Genomic DNA, 5,903 nt, shown 5'->3' with positions numbered 1-5,903 from the left:
GGGAAAATTTTAATGGGAGATTCTAGAGGCCAAAATAAGACGAAAGTCATGAATATCAATTTCTTGATTCAGGCTTCGTTAAAAAGTTATCAAAAAATTTTAAATCATCTGAAAAAATTATTTTTGGTTGTAGAAGTTAATTACAATCATTTTTTGTGAATAGACATACCCCCGAAATCCTAGCCACTTTCGAGAAAAAAATTCGTGTAGGTGGTGAAATTATTCAGCGAAAAATATTTTTTTCAAATCGTTCTAAAAAAATTATATTCAGTTACAGGGGTAAATTATAATCATTTTTGGTCAATAGATATATCCCCGAAATCCTACGCACTTTCGAGAAAAAAATTCTTTTCCGAAAATATAGTGTCTGACCATACCATTGATTTGTTTCACTGAAAATTTTAAAATTTTTTCAAATCGTTCTGGAAAAATTATTTTCAATTGCAGGGGTCGATTATAATCATTTTTGGTCATTACACGTACCCCCGAAATCCTACGCATTTTCGAGAAAAAAATTCCTTACCGAAAATCTAATTTCAGGCTGGAAATGTCTGCCCAAATTTTCATGCAAATCTTTAAAACGTCATAACTTTTGAACGGATTGGACGATTTTAATGTTTAAAAAAGCAAACGACGCGTATTTTAGTGGAGAATATGTAGAAATCACAAAAATATTCGAAAAGTTGCTCCTTTACGATCGTAAAGTTAGTTTGCTGGCAATAAATACTAAAACCTCGAGAGAACCAGTCGTCGTATTACAATTGCTAATTATAATTTTCTTGTTTTCACGAGTGAATATTGAGCATCGTATGTTTACGTTGCATTATCAGTGTCCTGGAAAATGAACAATGGTAGAATATCGTTGCAAGGTACAGATCAATAATTAACAACGAAACAACCGACGAGGAAAAAGAAATACGTTATATTGCTTCGGGAGGAAGCACGAGCGGAGACGAAACTAATCATGACAGTGATTATTGGGGAAGTAAGTGTAACCGATACTTAATTAATTTACTATCGGTAATTGATTTTGTTCGCGTACAGAATATTGATAAATTGCTGATTCGAATTTCGACCACGTTTCCGGGGAATCTGTCCCACTGTGCCACGTTGTAAATTTCCGCGACCCCGTGTGCTTAATTTGCACCTCGATAGAATCGAGTCTCTGATTCGAGAGTTACGATGAACTTTCGGAGGTTCGTTCGAAAGTTCGTCGAACGTTCTCCCCGGCCTGTTTATCTTGTCTTGAAAAGGTGAATAAGTGTATCATTAGCGGGGATCATTTAGATAACGCGGCCCACTTCTCGACTGTCCCGCGAATGCACCGACTCGCGAGTAATTAATCAAAAATGCTTCGGGCGGAAACGCGCGTGCAAGCGCGGATGATGGATTCAACGGGGACCAACGAGAATTTAATTTAAGTCGAGCTATCGGTCTGCCTCCTGGTGACCTGATTAACCCGGCTATTTTAATTTCGTTCGCGGTGTAATTCTTCTGGTTAAATGCAATTCGGACGGCGGAATCCTTTCGAATCGATAGCAGGCTTTGAACTTAAAAGGACCACCGATCCGCCATCGGGACTAGTTTTATTCTATCACCAGCGATCGTTAAATACTTCGTAGCCCGTTTATTCGGAAACTTTAATTGCAATTTTAAATACGTTACTCGACTAATCGACACGACTCGGGACAATGACGGGCCTCTGTCGACGGACGCGTCCGCGGGAGCAGAATATTCGTGTTTGTCCGAGGATATTCCGCGAAATCGAGTCCGGGAACAAAAGTAGAACGGAACTGGCTTTACCGTCGGCCGGATCCAGATATGAAAATTAATTGGACGCGGACGGTAAATCGTCATTGGCCGCGGAAGCAGCCGGAGAGTCCTTTACTTTGCTTCGCATTGTCTCCTTTCGCGAACTTTCGGCGACGCGAATTCAGGTCGACCAAGGGGAGCCCCGTTCGATTTTCCAGACTGACGGAGAACTTCGTTAGTCTTGGTTGGAAAAGCCCGAAAGTGGATCGTTACCTTATCGCGATCTGGAAAGTATTCCCGCGCGCGGGATTCAGGTGTATCCAGGAATCCGCGGCGAGCCCGTCGTATTTCAAGCGAATTTCAAAACTCCGTGGACCGTTCGATATACTCCCGTCACCCGCAGGAGGTCCTCCCGTCTCCTCAGATTTCGCAAAAATTGTACAAACTTTCCGCGTTCGTTTATTCGCTTATTCCGGTTCCCCCCTTTTCCGTGCTTTCTCAGATTCACGTCCAAGTTTCAGGAACTGCTTCTTTTTACGCCGTCCAATTTCGGGAGCGGTAACTTCTTTCTTTCGTCGTGTTTAAATAATTCCCGCGCGACTCGATGGATCCCGGGGTCGATGCGCGGGGGGCGTCGACCCGGAACAGGTGAATTTCCATACGCGAGAGAGCGAGCACCTTTTTCCCCGCGTCGACGAACAAAAAACATTAGACAGCTTGAATGCAGGGCAAACATCGCATTTCAATTGCAACGAATCGACTGCTCTCGGAGAAATGAACGCGAACGATATATCCGTATCGCGGAGGGCGAAATAAACAAGTCCCGTACCTCGTGTCGAGCATGTAACACCGTTGAATTTATGTCCCCGAGACAGCTGCGTTACTCCAGTCATTTTAATACGCTGTTCGAGACTATCGTCGGTACGATTCTACCGAAATTCTGCCCCACTTCGAACCACCATAAATCTTGCAACGATATAAAAAGACCTCCCTTAGTTACGGGAGATCTTGCACATTTTATCCGAACGGTAATTACAGTCGAAGGGTGATAAATGTGCTTTGTAAACAAAGTATTATCAGCCCGCTGTTGCGAAAGTTTTAACGCTCTTGCTATCATTTAAAAAATTGACAGCGGTATTTGAGAATTTATAGGCTCGCCGGTGGTTGGGAGGTAAACAGTGGTTCGTCATTAACCATTCAAGCTTCTACATCTCGTCGGGTTAACCACACAAACCAGGATGTCCTGTCCCATGGTTAATCTGGCCGGCCAATCTGCCATTCGCGGCAACTAATTGTTATTTATGAACGGATCGTTCCGACCCATCATGCTGTTTGAGCTCGTAAAGCGTCGATCAGTTTTTTGGACAAATATCGGGGCACTCGCGGTGGAAAGGATTTACGGGGTAGCGTCGTCGATTGCAGGATATAGGGATCGAGAGAGACTTTTGAAAACGCGCTCAACGAGGTACTCGCAATGGTAACCTAATCTCTCTTGAAAGCAATTCCGCGTACGGGCAGCATGTTCGCGGATTACCGCCGACGTCGATGCCATTGATGGATAATTGTACATTCGCACAAATAATCTGTATCGAATGAATCGCGGCAATCGTGTTATCGTGGGATTATATATTATTATTTTATATCCACACCGTTCGATTAATCTGAATGTCCGTCAGTCCGGTAGCTTTCGGTCGAAAGTCCCCCGTGGCTTAACCGGTTTTGTGAATATTTAATGTCGGCGGGAATCGAGTATCGGTTCGTTCGTGAAAATGAATACGGCATTGACCCGGCCTCTTTGCATTTACGCGAACGTACTCGACCGGATGTTTCGTTGATACAGAATGCGGAGTCGACGGCCAGCGAATATTTTCCTTTTTTTTTTCCACCCTGGCAGACCGAATGCATCGAATCGCTATTTTCCTCGTTTGGGGCGATCGTGAAATCAAGAGTGCGACCGAAGAGAAGCTTTTGTCTCGCCTGCCGCTTTGTTCTCGATCGCTTCCTTTGCGGCCCTTCGTCCGTACCACAATTCGTTCTTCAGGAACCCTTTTCCCATTCTACGATCTCACCTCTTCATCACCGACTCGACTCGACTCGACTCGCCCCATATCCACCCTTGATTCTCTCGCTCTCCTCCGGGGTGAATACACTTTGCCCGAACAAAAAAACTCTTAATTGCTGTGCACCGTATTACGAGAAGTCGTTAGGGTCGAATGGCAGAAGCCGCTTCGGGATTCTTTGCATGATAATAGAGGACCGAGGCTCTTTGTTGTCTCGTATTATTTCGCTAAGATATTACGGTGTTTCTAGAATACGAGTTTTCCCCAAAGGATACCCCGTCGGAAACGAAGCTTCTTCTACTACCTTTTTTTTTCAAATTACGGTTCCTTCGAGAAAAATTAATTAACCCTTTGTAGCACGCCGGTTATCTCGGGTAATCGTCTACGAATTATCCGTTCAAGAACAGTGCCACTAGTAATCGCTTGGTCAAACAGTATTCTTTTGAAAAATTGAAAATATATATTTTTTAAACAATTTCACACTTAACCCTTCTATTATCACGTGAACTACAATATATTTCAATTGAAATAAAATCCCTCGCGTCAAGAAAGGCGTAGAACGACCCGAACGTAAAATTAAGTAGAAATATCGAGGTATAGTCGGCCATCGTCGCCCCAGTCGTACTGAATTCCACGCGTGCCGTAAAAATAATTAAATCCAAGTATCGTACGTAAAAATTCTACTGTATATTTTCATGAATGGTCACTTTATCTCTCGTACCATTCACAACTTTCATTTTTTCCACCCTTTTCGTGCAAGGTCTCGAAACTACTCGAATTCCTACACTAAAAAATTAAAGGCGCATCGTTGAATGCAGAGGTCTCGCTCCCTCTTTCACGATTGGCTCGTTAAATGTTAAATGTGGTACTAGTATCTCATAGTGAAGTTTTTTTAAAATTAATACAAAATTCTTTATTTATTTCCTCTCGCATAGGAGGTTGTACGCGAAATATAATTTCTTTGGTAACGAAGGGAAGAATGCTACGTTCTGCATTACTTTGCTTTCATAAAGGAAGTTCAATTTTTCCTCTTGACGAAGTTAGTTTGACGCTAATTTTTATGGAAAGTTCAAAGCAATAGATTAATATTTTTTTAACAAATAAAGTTTCTGAACCATGCTCTCGTTAAAAAGTTGTGCACGTGTTTGCAGTATCGCTCTGCTATCGAAGAGAATAGCCAACGTTTCTATTTTTTATTTTCTCAATACAATTTGTTGACGTGCGCTATACTATTCCATGAAAAACGAATGGTTTTCCCTGGCTTTGCACAATCTGTTATCGCTCGTCTAATTTTCTCCGTGGTGATTTTTAAATCTGCGTTAAACCTGGATGTTATAGCAGCAGTCGCGACTGTGTTTTCTCGTTTCCCTCGGTTTGTTACCCTCGCGCTAATGTCGTTGTTCCAAAGTTTCGGGTGTACGAGAACACACATGAAATCGCAGATGGTGCTTGACGTATTGTGGCAAGTTTCGTCAAAGTATAGGTATTTATCTGCTATGTACAAAGCAGGAATGGCAAGGGATACGCACGGTTTTCCTAAAATAGAAATCTTCTGTTTGCGGAGGGCGAGTGGCGAGTCCGACCGGGGAGAGGGGATTTTCTCCGCGAGCTAACAAAGAAGAGGGTGAAAGTAACCCCAAGTTATAATGGAACAAATTGAGAACGTGTTGGCAGAGCCAATTTCCTAAGCTTGACGTTCTTCTCCGCTCTTTTTCCTCCCATAAGCGGGGAGAGAAAAAAACAATTACAAAAGTCTTCCTGTCGCGAGGGATCGAAGCGATTTTGTTTTAACGTCAAAGACGAATCCATTACCGAGACAGTTTATAGATCGGTAAATTTTAATTACGAAACGTAGGGTTGCCAGCTCGGCGTAATCCTTGACATCGATACGGTCGGAAATCCGTAACTTTGCACCCCCCAAAAGGAAATGAAACACCTCTTCCGATTTCGACAGATCTCGGCAACCGAGGATCAATCACGTATCCGTTTAATTTCGTATCTCGTTTCCACTGATGTTTCGCCCATTGAGATGTCAGATAAATAATTTTTAATTTCAAATGGCCTTTCAACCTAGAGCCAGCCAACAATTAC

This window comes from Colletes latitarsis, chromosome 5 (genome assembly GCF_051014445.1).
Source record: "Colletes latitarsis isolate SP2378_abdomen chromosome 5, iyColLati1, whole genome shotgun sequence".
In the NCBI taxonomy this organism is placed as follows: Eukaryota; Metazoa; Arthropoda; class Insecta; order Hymenoptera; family Colletidae; genus Colletes; species Colletes latitarsis.
This window is presented reverse-complemented; position numbering follows the sequence as displayed.